Source organism: Anomaloglossus baeobatrachus, chromosome 2 (genome assembly GCF_048569485.1).
Source record: "Anomaloglossus baeobatrachus isolate aAnoBae1 chromosome 2, aAnoBae1.hap1, whole genome shotgun sequence".
Taxonomy (NCBI): Eukaryota; Metazoa; Chordata; class Amphibia; order Anura; family Aromobatidae; genus Anomaloglossus; species Anomaloglossus baeobatrachus.
Genome location: NC_134354.1, coordinates 217478500 through 217490702, shown reverse-complemented (window position 1 = coordinate 217490702; position 12203 = coordinate 217478500).

Genomic DNA, 12203 nt, shown 5'->3' with positions numbered 1-12203 from the left:
GTCGCTGTTACGTCACCGAAAATGGTGACGTAACAGTGACGTCGTTGTCGCTGTCGCTTAGTGTGAACCCAGCTTAAAGGTCCAGTTACACTAAGCAACTTACCAGCGATCCCAACAACGATAGGGATCGCTGGTAAGTTGCTAGGAGGTTGCTGGTGAGATGTCACACTGCGACGCTCCAGCGATCCCACCAGCAACCTGACCTGGCAGGGATCGGTGGAGCGTGGCTACACGAGTTGCTGGTGAGCTCACCAGCAACCAGTGACCAGCCCCCAGCGCCGCGTGGAAGATGCTGCGCTTGGTAACTAAGGTAAATATCGGGTAACCAACCCGATATTTACCTTAGTTACCACCGCACGGAGCTACACGTGCAGAGAACAGGGAGCAGCGCACACTGAGCGCTGGCTCCCTGCTCTCCTAGTTACAGCACACATCGGGTTAATTACCCGATGTGTGCTGCAGCTAAATGTGCACAGAGCAGGGAGCAGCGCACAATGCTTAGCGCTGGCTCCCTGCTCTCCTAGCTACAGCACACATCGGGTTAATTAACCCGATGTGTCCTGCAGCTACATGTGCACAGAGCAGGAGCCGGCACTGACAGTGAGAGCGGCGGAGGCTGGTAACAAAGGTAAATATCGGGTAACCAAGGACAGGGCTTCTTGGTTACCCGATGTTTACTGTGGTTACCAGCCTCCGCAGAAGCCGGCTCCTGCTGCCTGCACATTTAGTTGTTGCTGTCTCGCTGTCACACACAGCGATGTGTGCTTCACAGCGGGACAGCAACAACTAAAAAATGGCCCAGGACATTCAGCAACAACCAACGACCTCACAGCAGGGGCCAGGTTGTTGCTGGATGTCACACACAGCAACATCGCTAGCAGTGTCACAAAAGTTGTTCGTTAGCAGCGATGTTGCTAGCGATGTTGCTAGCGATGTTGCTAGCGATGTTGCTTAGTGTGACGGGGCCTTAAAGGTCCAGTCACACTAAACAACTTAAGAGTGATCCCAACAACGATAGGGATCGCTGGTAAGTTGCTAGGAGGTTGCTGGTGAGATGTCACACTGCGACGCTCCAGCAATCCCACCAGCAACCTGACCTGGCAGGGATCGCTGGAGCGTGGCTACACGAGTTGCTGGTGAGCTCACCAGCAACCAGTGACAAGCCCCCAGCGCCGTGTGGAAGATGCTGCGCTTGGTAACTAAGGTAAATATCGGGTAACCAACCCGATATTTACCTTGGTTACCAGCGCACGCAGCTACATGTGCAGAGAGCAGGGAGCAGCGCACACTGAGCGCTGGCTCCCTGCTCTCCTAGTTACAGCACACATCAGGTTAATTACCCGATGTGTGCTGCAGCTAAATGTGCACAGAGCAGGGAGCAGCGCACACTGCTTAGCGCTGGCTCCTTGCTCTCCTAGCTACAGCACACATTGGGTTAATTACCCGATGTGTGCTGCAGCTACATGTGCACAGAGCAGGAGCCGGCACTGACAGTGAGAGCGGCGGAGGCTGGTAACGAAGGTAAATATCGGGTAACCAAGGACAGGGCTTCTTGGTTACCTGATGTTTACTGTGGTTATCAGCCTCCGCAGAAGCCGGCTCCTGCTGCCTGCACATTTAGTTGTTGCTGTCTCGCTGTCACACACAGCGATCTGTGCTTCACAGCGGGACAGCAACAACTAAAAAATGGCCCAGGACATTCAGCAACAACCAACGACCTCACAGCAGGGGCCAGGTTGTTGCTGGATGTCACACACAGCAACATCGCTAGCAACATCGCTGCTACGTCACAAAAGTTGTTCGTTAGCAGCGATGTTGCTAGCGATGTTGCTTAGTGTGACGGGGCCTTAAGAGATGGATGTGTCCTATTGGTTAAGACCATGTCATTATGTACTAATACCTATGAAAACAAAAAAGTAGTGTAGTTAAGGCAAATAAAGAATGAAAGTTTCATAACTACATATTACACCGGTTGTAAAATAGGCAGACCTCACATGTACAGTTTGCTTGAAAAACTTTCCAGCTGCGTTGTCTAACTTAGCAAAGTGAGAGTGACTTCTACCTTAAGTGGTAGAAAACACACCTATTGTGGAGGTGGATAGGACAGCTATAGGGGATTTGGAGGAGGCTGTTATTTTTTTTGATAGGTGTAATTTCACCAATTTGCTCATACTTTATGGAAAGTAGATCAGAGCATTTAATTCTAATGCATATTTTGAAACTGTGTTGTCATGGGCCAAATTTGACCATGTTAGATTCTTCTACAGGTCCTTTAAGCACAAATAAGTTTCCAGGCTTCAGACTTGGCCCAGCTATTAAGATTCAATCAACATGCTTTGTTTGCCTTGCGTACTATCTTTTAACCCCTTCACGACCGTGGGCAGTAAATTACGTCCTTTTTTAACGTGACTTAATGACCAGGGTTGTAACTTTACTGCCTACAGTTCATTTGATTGCCGTGGCCATAGCATCGGCTTTCAAATCATGTCCCCTGCTGTTTCTTACAGCAGGGGACATTTGCTTGACCCCAGGGGGGGTGGCAACGCCACTCTTCATCGACGATCGATGTGATTGGCTGTTCAAATTTGAACAGCCAACCACATCGTTAGCACTAATTTTGGCAAAAATAAAGCCTGAATTAGTGTGATATTGTGAAATCCAGCTATGAGATGCTGTAGCAGCTACAGCAGATCATAGGTGGACCTCAAACATGGCTCCCCCAGCCCCTGCAGCACTGATTGGAGCAATCGTGCTATGACACGCAATCGCTCCAATTAGTGTGCAGTGGGGCGTTCTGATCTGCAGGTGGCCGCCCTCCCCAGGCCTTTGCTGGTCTGGGAAGCCCTCCCCCAACATGTCTGCAGCGTGGACTGGCTGGTACTTGTGGTACCATGCTACCGCTTCTGCTGCTGCCGCCGCTGATGTCACTGCTCCTGCTCCACGTGAGTACTGTGCTTACCTTGCAGCCCATGCGCTCTCCCGTGACGCCCCCTGCGCGCTCCTGTGACGCCCACTGCACGCTCACGTGATGGCCCCTGCCCATGCCCACGTGCGATCTGCCCCCCCACGCTCCGATCTGCCCCCCGACATCCCAATCTGCTCCCCCCGCGATCTGCCTGCCTCCCCCACGATCTCTATTCTGCTTCTGCAGTTCCTTCTTCGGTATCCCAGTCCCCACTTCCCATCTGCACTCCCCCCGATGTCTTCTTACCTGTTTCCACCGGGTCGTCTGAGGTCTTTACTGGCCCGATCACATCTGCCTCCATCGCTGGGTCCTTCCTGGGTATTCTGCAGAGCTGTCCAACGTCCTGCCTGCTGTTCCTTTAAAGCTGTCCATCTCGCTTGCGTTCTGTTCCTCCTGCAGTTCTTCTTGTCAGTGATCCTCCTGCTAATCCTCTGGGTACTGTGAGTATAACTTTTTTTTTTCTTTCTGTATCCCATGTCCATTTTTACATCTCATCCATCCGTGCGTCGAGCGCTAATCAGGGATGCAGATAACGTATCTGCATCTTTGGTCCGTTTTCGGCGGGACTTTTTTTTTCTCGTATCCCCGACGCTTTCGTATCGCATCCGTCCGTGCGTCCCACTGAGCGCTGATCAGGGATGCACATAACGCATCTGCATCCCTGCTCAATTTTTGGCGTGACTTTTTTTTTCCGTATCCCCGACGCTTTTTGTATCGTATCAGTTCGTGCGTCCCGCCGAGCGCTGATCAGGGATGCACATAACGGATCGGCATCCCTGCTCAATTTTTGGCGTGACTTGTTTTTTTCATATCCATGACGGTTTTTGTATCGCATCCGTTCGTGCGTCCCGCAGAGTGCTGATCAGGGATGCACATAACGTATCTACATCCATGGTCAATTTTTGTCATGATTTTTTTTCCGTATCCCTGATGCTTTTTGTATCGCATCTGTCGATGCGTCCCGCCGAGCGCTGATCAGGGATGCACATAACGGATCAGCATTCCTGCTCAATTTTTGACGTGACTGGGTTTTTTATTTCATCCGACTGTGCGTCCTGCAGTGGCCGATCAGTGCACCGCGTCTATGCGTTTGAAAAGTTAATTGGCGTTCCTTCTCTTCTAAGCCCCGCCATGCGCCCAAACAATTGATTTCCACCACATATGAGGTATCTGCGTACTCAGGAAAATATTGCACAATACGTTTGATGTTGCATTGTCGATGATACCGTTGTATAAAAAAGCTACCTCATTGATGCAAAAATTTTGTGGTAAAAAAAAATAATAATTTTCATGGTTCAACGTTATCAACTTCTGTGGAGCCCCTGGGGGTACAAGGGGCTCACCAAACATCTAGATAAATTCCTTGAGGGGTCTAGTTCCAAAATGGGGTTATTTGTGGGGGAGCTCCACTGTTTAGGCACCATAGGGGGTCTGCAAACGTGACATGGCGTCCGCTAATGATTCCAACCAATTTTGCTGTGAAATGGTGCTACTTCTCTTCTGAGCCACGCCATGCGCCCAAACAATTACTTTCCACCACATGTGAGGTATCTGCGTACTCAGGAGACATTGCACAATACGTTTTATGGTGCATTTTTTACTGATACCCTTGTGAAAAAAAAAGCTACATGGTTCAAGTAACAGATTTGTGGTGAAAAAAAAAAGTGTATTGATGCTCAACATTATGAACTTCTGTGGAGCCCCTTGGGGCTCGCTAAACATCTAGATAAATTCCTTGAGGGGTCTAGTTTCCAAAATGGGGTCACTTGTGGGGGAGCTCCACTGTTTAGGCACCATAGGGGGTCTCCAAATGTGACATGCCATCCGCTAATGATTCCATCCAATTTTGCTGTCAAATGGTACTCCTTCTCTTCTGAGCCCCGCCATGCGCCCAATCAATTACTTTCCACCACATATGAGGTATCGTTGTACTCAGGAAAAATGCACTATAAATTTCATGGTGCATTTTTTCCTGATACCCTTGTGAAAAAAACTACATAGTTGAAGCAACAGTTTTGTGGTAAAATAAATTTGTTTTCTTTTCACGGCTCAACATTATAAACTTCTGTGAAGCCCCCAGGTGTTCAAAGTGCTCACCAAACATCTAGAAAAATTATTTGAGGGCTCTAGTTTCCAAAATGAGGTCGCTTGTGGGGGAGCTTCATTGTTTATGCACCTCAGGGGGTCTTCAAACCCGACATGGCATCCGCTAATGAGTGCAGCTTATTTTGAACTCAAAAATTCAAATGGCGCTCCTTGCCTTCCAAGCCCTGCCGTATGCCCAAACAATTACTTTCCACCACATATGAGGTATCTGCCTACTCAGGAGAAAATGCACAATACATTTGATGGTGCACTTTTTCCAGATAACCTTGTGAAAAAAAAGCTACCTAGTTGAAGCAACAGTTTTGTGGTAAAAGTTTTTTTTTCTTTTCACGGCTCAATGTTATCAACTTCTGTGAAGCCCCCAGGTGTTCAAAGTGCTCACCAAACATCTAAAAAAAATATTTCAGGGCTTTAGTTTCCAAAATGGCATCACTTGTGGGGGAGCTCCATTGTTTAGGCACCTCAGGGGGTCTTAAAACCCGACATGGCGTCCGCTAATGAGTCCAGCTAATTTTGCGTTCAAAAATTCAAATGGCACTCTTTCCCTTCCGAGCTCTGCCGTATACCCAAACAATTGTTTTTTTACCACATATGGGGTGTCAGCAAACTCAGGAGAAAATGCACAATACATTTTATGGTGCACTTTCTCTTTTCTCCCTTGTGAAAATGAAAATTTTATGGCTAAAGTAACATTTTTGTGTTAAAAAGTAAAATTTTCATTTTTTCCTTCCACATTGCTTTGGTTCCTGTGAAGCACCTAAAGGGTTCATAAACTTCTTGGATGTGGTTTTGAGCAGTGTGAGGGGTGCAGATTTTAGAATAGGGTCACTTTTGAGTATTTTCTGTCACATTGGTCTCTCAAAGTCACTTCAAACGTGATGTGGTCCCTAAAAAAATTATTTTGTAAATTTTGTTCGAAAAATGAGAAATTACTGATGAACTTTGACCCCTTCTAACTTCCTAACGAAAAAAAAAAATTATTTCAAAAATTGCACTGATGTAAAGTAGACAAGTGGGAAATTTTATTTAGTATCTGTTTTGTGTGACATATCTCTCAGATTTATGGGCATACATTTTCAAAGTTTGAAAATTGCAAAATTTTTGAAAAGTGCAAAACACTCACAGATTCGCCAGGATCCGTTGAAGCGTTCCAGAGTTATAACCTGTCAAATTGACACTGGTCAGAATTGCAAAACATGGCCCGGTCATTAGGGTGTTTTAGTGGCCGGGGGTGAAGGGGTTAAAAGTAATATCGAGACATGATTAGGTAATTGTAACCAAATAAGTAATGTTAATGACACCCAGTTTAAGAGATAGATGGGTCCTATTGGTTAAGACCATGTCATTATGTACTAATACCTATGAAAACAAAGTAGTGTAGTTAAGGCAAATAAAGAATGCAAGTTTCATAACTACATATTACACTTGTTGTAAAATAGGCAGACGTCAAATGTACAGTTTGCTTGAAAAACTTTCCAGCTGCGTTGTCTAACTTAGCAAATTGATTGACAGTGACTTTTACCTTAAGTGGTAGAAAACACACCTATTGTGGCGATGGATAGGACAGCTATAGGGGATTTGGAGGAGGCTGTTATTTTTTTGATAGGTGTAATTTCACCAATTTGCTGATAATTTATGGAAAGTAGATCAGAGCATTTAATTCTAATGCATATTTTGAAACTGTGTTGTCATGGGCCAAATTTGACCATGTTAGATTCTTCTACAGGTCCTTTAGCATAAATAAATTTCCAGGCTTTAGACTTGGCCCAGCTACTTAATTTCAACCAACACGCTTTATTTGTCTTGCTGACTATCTTTTAAAAGTAATATTGAGACATGATTAGGTAATTGTAGCCAAATAAGTAATTTTAATGACACCCAGTCCAAGAGATGGATGGGTCCTATTGGTTAAGACCACGTCATTATGTACTAATACCTATGAAAACAAAGAAGTAGTGTAGTTCAGGCAAACAGAGAATGGAAGTTTCATAACTAGAGTTGAGCGCGGTTGGTGGTTCTCCAGTTCGTGGCTCGAGTGATTTTAGGGGGTGTTCTAGATCGAACTAGAACTCGAGCCTTTTGCTAAAAGTTTGTTAGCTCGAAGTACGTTCGAGAATGGTTTTATCAGCAAAAAACCTAGCTAGTTACTAGCTGGCTTTTCACTGTAATAGTGTAAGTCACTCTGTGACTAACACTATTATGAAATTTCAGCGTATAGTGTGTGGGGGCTGGGCGTTCAGATCACTGCTTCTGGGATAATGGCGATCGCCATTGTTTTTTCTTTTCTTCCTTCCCTAAGCGCGCGTGTAGTGAGGCGGGCCAGCATGTCAGCCAATCCCAGACACACACAAAGCTAAGTGGACTTTTTGCCAGAGAAGCAAGTGCATGTGTCATAGACTGTCCATGTCACATGTCCTTGCATTATAAAAACGGACATTTTGTTCCAGCTCGGCATTATCTGCCTTCTGCGTTTGGGTGTCAGTAACCTCTCACGCAGCTCCTGTCGCCGGTCCTGCTGTGTACGATATACACACAGCGTTCTACAGATTAGGGACAGAATTTGATTTCAGCCCTTTTAAGGGCAAATTACAGCTGTTTCAGAGCCATAGGTGACAGTCAGGTCCGTGGAAACACTTTTTACAGCTACAGATAACAGCGTCTGTGTAGCTAAGCTCAGGGACTTCCTTGCTGCATTTCACCATTTGGAGGGATAGAAAGTGAGGCTTCCTTTCCTCTACACTGACCCACAACCCGGCCACTGTACCCTCCTGCCCTTTTTAGCAAAGCCATTTTAATTGCAGAGTGCTACCAGTTAGTGGCATCCAAAAAGTGGCTGTTGGACTCCATTATTGTTCCACTTGTGCCAAGCAAGTCCTACCACCTCTGCATTCTCCCCCCCTGCACATTTTTGCAAAGTCATTTTAATTTGAAATAGTGCTGCCAGTTAGTGGCATCCTAAAAGTGGCTGTTGGACTTCATAAGTGTCCCACTGGTGCCAAGCAATTTCCAGCTCCTCTGCATTGCACCCTCAAGCTCATTTTTACTAAGTTATTATAATAGCAAACACTGTGGAAACTTAGTGGCATCCAAAAAGTGGCTGCTGGACTTCATTAGTGTCCCACTGGTGCCAAGCAATTTCCAGCACCTCTGCATTGCACCCTCCTGCTCATTTTTACTAAGCCATTATAATAGCAAACACTGAGGAAACTTAGTGGCATCCAAAAAGTGGCTGTTATACTTCATTTGTGTCCCACTGGTGCCAAGCAATTTCCAGCACTCCTGCATTGCACCCTCAAGCTCATTTTTACAAAGCCATTATAATAGCAAACTGTGCTGCCAGTTTAAGGGCCATAGTTGCATTGTCAGGGATCGTCAGTGTTGTTTCTTCTGCTGTCAAAGCTAGACCACCTCTGCAATCTACACCACCTCTCAATTTTTACTACCACATTTTAAGTAGACAATCTTGTAGCAATCAAAATGAGTGGTAAAATAACAGATGCTGGTGGAAAGGGGAACAGGCATGTTGGAAAAGGAAAAAAAGTTTGTGTCTGTGGGGAAAGTGGCAAAGCTCCATTAACATCTGCTGAAGAAAGGCCATCTTCCAGCAAAAGTAAGATGTCTACTACTTTCCGTGGACAATCCGATGTGCTCCCTTTTTTACGGACACGAACAACTGGAACAAAGGTAGAGGATGCTCAAAAAAAGAACATGCTTGAATGGATCTCAAGTACTCCAACAAGTGCCCTCTCCTCCACCTCAACTACCGCATCCAAAAAAAAACAGTTGTCGGAGTTGTCATCCTAATCACACTTGCTTTCTCCCAGCTCTCAAGTCTCCATCCGCCCTGCACAGTATGGTGGAACAGAGCTGGCTGAGTCTGCAGAGCTGTTCAGTCACACTATAGCCTGGGAATCAGAGGTCTGCTCCCAAGCTACAGTGAGTACAGACTAGGAAATGGTCTGCAGTGATGCCCAGAACCTTTGTGACTCAGATTCAGGCCGTGATGACCAAGTTTCTGAGCATAATGTTGACCTTTATTCACAAACTGTAACACCTGTTGTTATAGACAATGAGGAACATACTGATGACGATGAGACGCAGATACCAGATTGGGATGACAACTTAATATTCGGTCAGGGCCGGAAGAGACTTGGTCTTAGGGTGAGGGGAGTGCAAACACAATGCTTGATGAGGAAGTTCTAGATCCCACCTACTGTCAACCCACAGTCAGGCACTCGAGGAGGTCAACAGAGGCGGTGGAGGAGGATGCAACTGACGACAAAGTTACCTTGTGCCTTCCTGGACAGAGGAGGAGTACTGGTAGCACGTCTACAACTGCATCCTCAGCCACCACTCTGCCTCTGAGCACTAGTCAGGGTGGCTCAGCAGGTCACATGTCCTCTAAGCCTTGCCTAGCCTGGTCCTTTTTTGACCTTGCAAAGGATCGCCCAAATCATGTGATCTGTAAAATTTGTCGGGAATCTGTTAGTAGAGGCAAAAACCTCAGCAGTTTGACAACTTCTTCCATGAATTGTCACATGACTAAATATATTTTCCAGTGGGAAGCTCAAAGTGCTGCAATGCGGCCTAGTGGAGTAGACCATCCACCGCCTGCCCCTTCCAGTGCATCCGCGCGCTCTTCATCTTCTAGGACTGTGGGGACAGCTGTCACACCCGGTTTTCCACACAAAACGTCCACCACTGTAACCGCAACAGGCAGTTTTCTTGGTAAGTCGTCATTTTTACTTTAGAAGGGGAAACAAGTGCGTGTGTACAGCTCTCTCAGACGTCGATAGCACCAACGTTGGATGAAGGCAACATCATGTCTACGTCTGCACTTTCCTCACAAACCTGCATTTTTCCAGAGACACCCCACTCACCACCGTCTACACACAGCAGCCAGATCTCTGTCCCTCAGATGTGGACAAATAAAAGGCCATTTCCTGTGACCCATGACAAAGCTAAGAGGTTGACTTTATCCCTCTGTAAGCTCTTGGCTACCGAAATGCTTCCTTTCCGCCTGGTGGACACAGGATTTTCGAGACATTATGTCTGTTGCTGTGCCCCAGTACCAGATGCCCAGTGGCCACTACTTCTCTAAGAAAGGTGTGCCTGCGCTATACCAGCATGTCACACACAACATCACCGCTTCCTTGAAAAACTGTGTGTGAACGGGTGCATTTAACAACCGATACTTGGACCAGTAAGCATGGACAGGGACCTTACATGTCGCTGACTGGGCACTGGGTAACTATGGTGATAGATGGAGAAGGGTCTGCTGCACAAATCTTGCCGTCCCCACGACTTGGGCGTCAATCCTCTGTCTGTCCAAGTTCCTCCACTGCTTCTGCCTCCTCAACCTCCTCTGAGTCCTCCACCTCCGCCCCAAGCCTGCCTGGTCAGGCCACCCCGTTGTAACTGTGCAGAAGGAATCACGCACCCTTCAGTACTATGCTGGCAGCAGAGCGCAACGGCATCAGGCGGTCTTTGTCTTAGAATGTCTTGGAAATAAGAGTCACACAGCGGCTGAGTTGTGGGCAGCTTTGGAGACTGAGTTTGGTAAATGGTTGTCTCCACTCAACCTGCAGCCTGGTAAGGCCGTGTGCGACAATGCTGCGAACCTGGGTGCGGCCCTTCGCATGGGCAAGGTGACACGCATGCCTTGTATGGCTCACGTGTTGAACCTTGTTGTCCAGCAATTTTTAACACACTATCCCGGCCTAGATGGCCTTCTGAACAGGGCACAAAAACTGTCTGCTCACTTCCACTGTTCAACCGCCGCAGCTGAGCGACTTGCATCGTTCCAGAAACCTTTCGACCTGCCGGTTCATCGTTTGAAATGCGATGTGCCGAAACGCTGGAATTCTACTCTCCACATGTTACAGCGACTGTGGCAACACCGATGAGCCCTGGTTCAATACGTCATGACGTATAGCCTGGGCCAACGAGATGCAGATGTGGGGCAGATTACCCTGATGAAGTGGTCTCAGATCAAGGACCTATGCACCCTTCTGCATAGTTTCGACATGGCGACGAATATGTTTAGCGCTGACAATGCCATTATTAGCATGACAATTCCAGTCATTTATATGCTGGAGCACACGCTAAACACTATTCGGAGTCAGGGGGTGGGACAACAGGAAGGGGAGGAACTCCAGGAGGATTCAAATGCACAAGGGACAACAACATCACCAAGGTCCAGATGTTCATCATCACCAAGGCGGCAGGCATGGGACCATGGGGGACAGGGATCAACAAGGGCGCATGGTAGCAGGCGAAATGTTGAGGAAGGTGCAGGAGAACATGAAGAAATGGAGGACGAACTGTCCATGGACATGGAAGACTCAGCGGATGAGGGAGACCTTGGTCAAATTTCAGTTGAAAGAGGTTGGGGGGAGATGTCAAAGGAAGAAAGAACGGTTAGCACCTCTATGCCACAAACACAGCGTAGACTTGGTCTGCATGGCTATGCAAGACACATGAGCACCTTCTTGCTGCACTACCTCCAACATGACCCTCGTATTGTCAAAAATTAGAAGTGATGATGACTACTGGCTTGCCATACTATTAGATCCCCGGTGCAAGTCCAAATTTTGTGACATAATTCCAGCCATAGAAAGGGACGCACGTATGCAGGAGTATCAGCGAAAGCTGTTACTCGATCTTAGCTCGGCTTTTCCACCAAACAACCGTGGTAAAGGGAGTGAATCTCCCAGTTGTAACTTGAAAAATATGGGATGGTCTCGTCATCTTAAACAGTCTACCCGTACCAGCAGCACCATATCTGGTGCTGGTAACAGCAATTTTATTGAATCTTTTCATAATTTTTTTACACCATCCTTTGCAAGGTCATCAAAGAAAACAAGTCTGACACATAGTCAACGGCTGGAGAGGATGATACAGGAGTATCTCCAAATGAACATCGATGCCATGACTTTGCGACTGGAGCCTTGCTTATTTTGGGCTTCAAATCTTGAAAAATGGCCAGAGCTCTCCACTTACGCCTTGGAGATCTTGTCGTGTCCAGCTGCCAGCGTTGTCTCTGAACGTGTCTTCAGTGCTGCTGGGTGTGTGCTGACAGATAAGCGCATGCAACTGTCCAGTGACAAAGTGGATAGACTAACGTTCATCA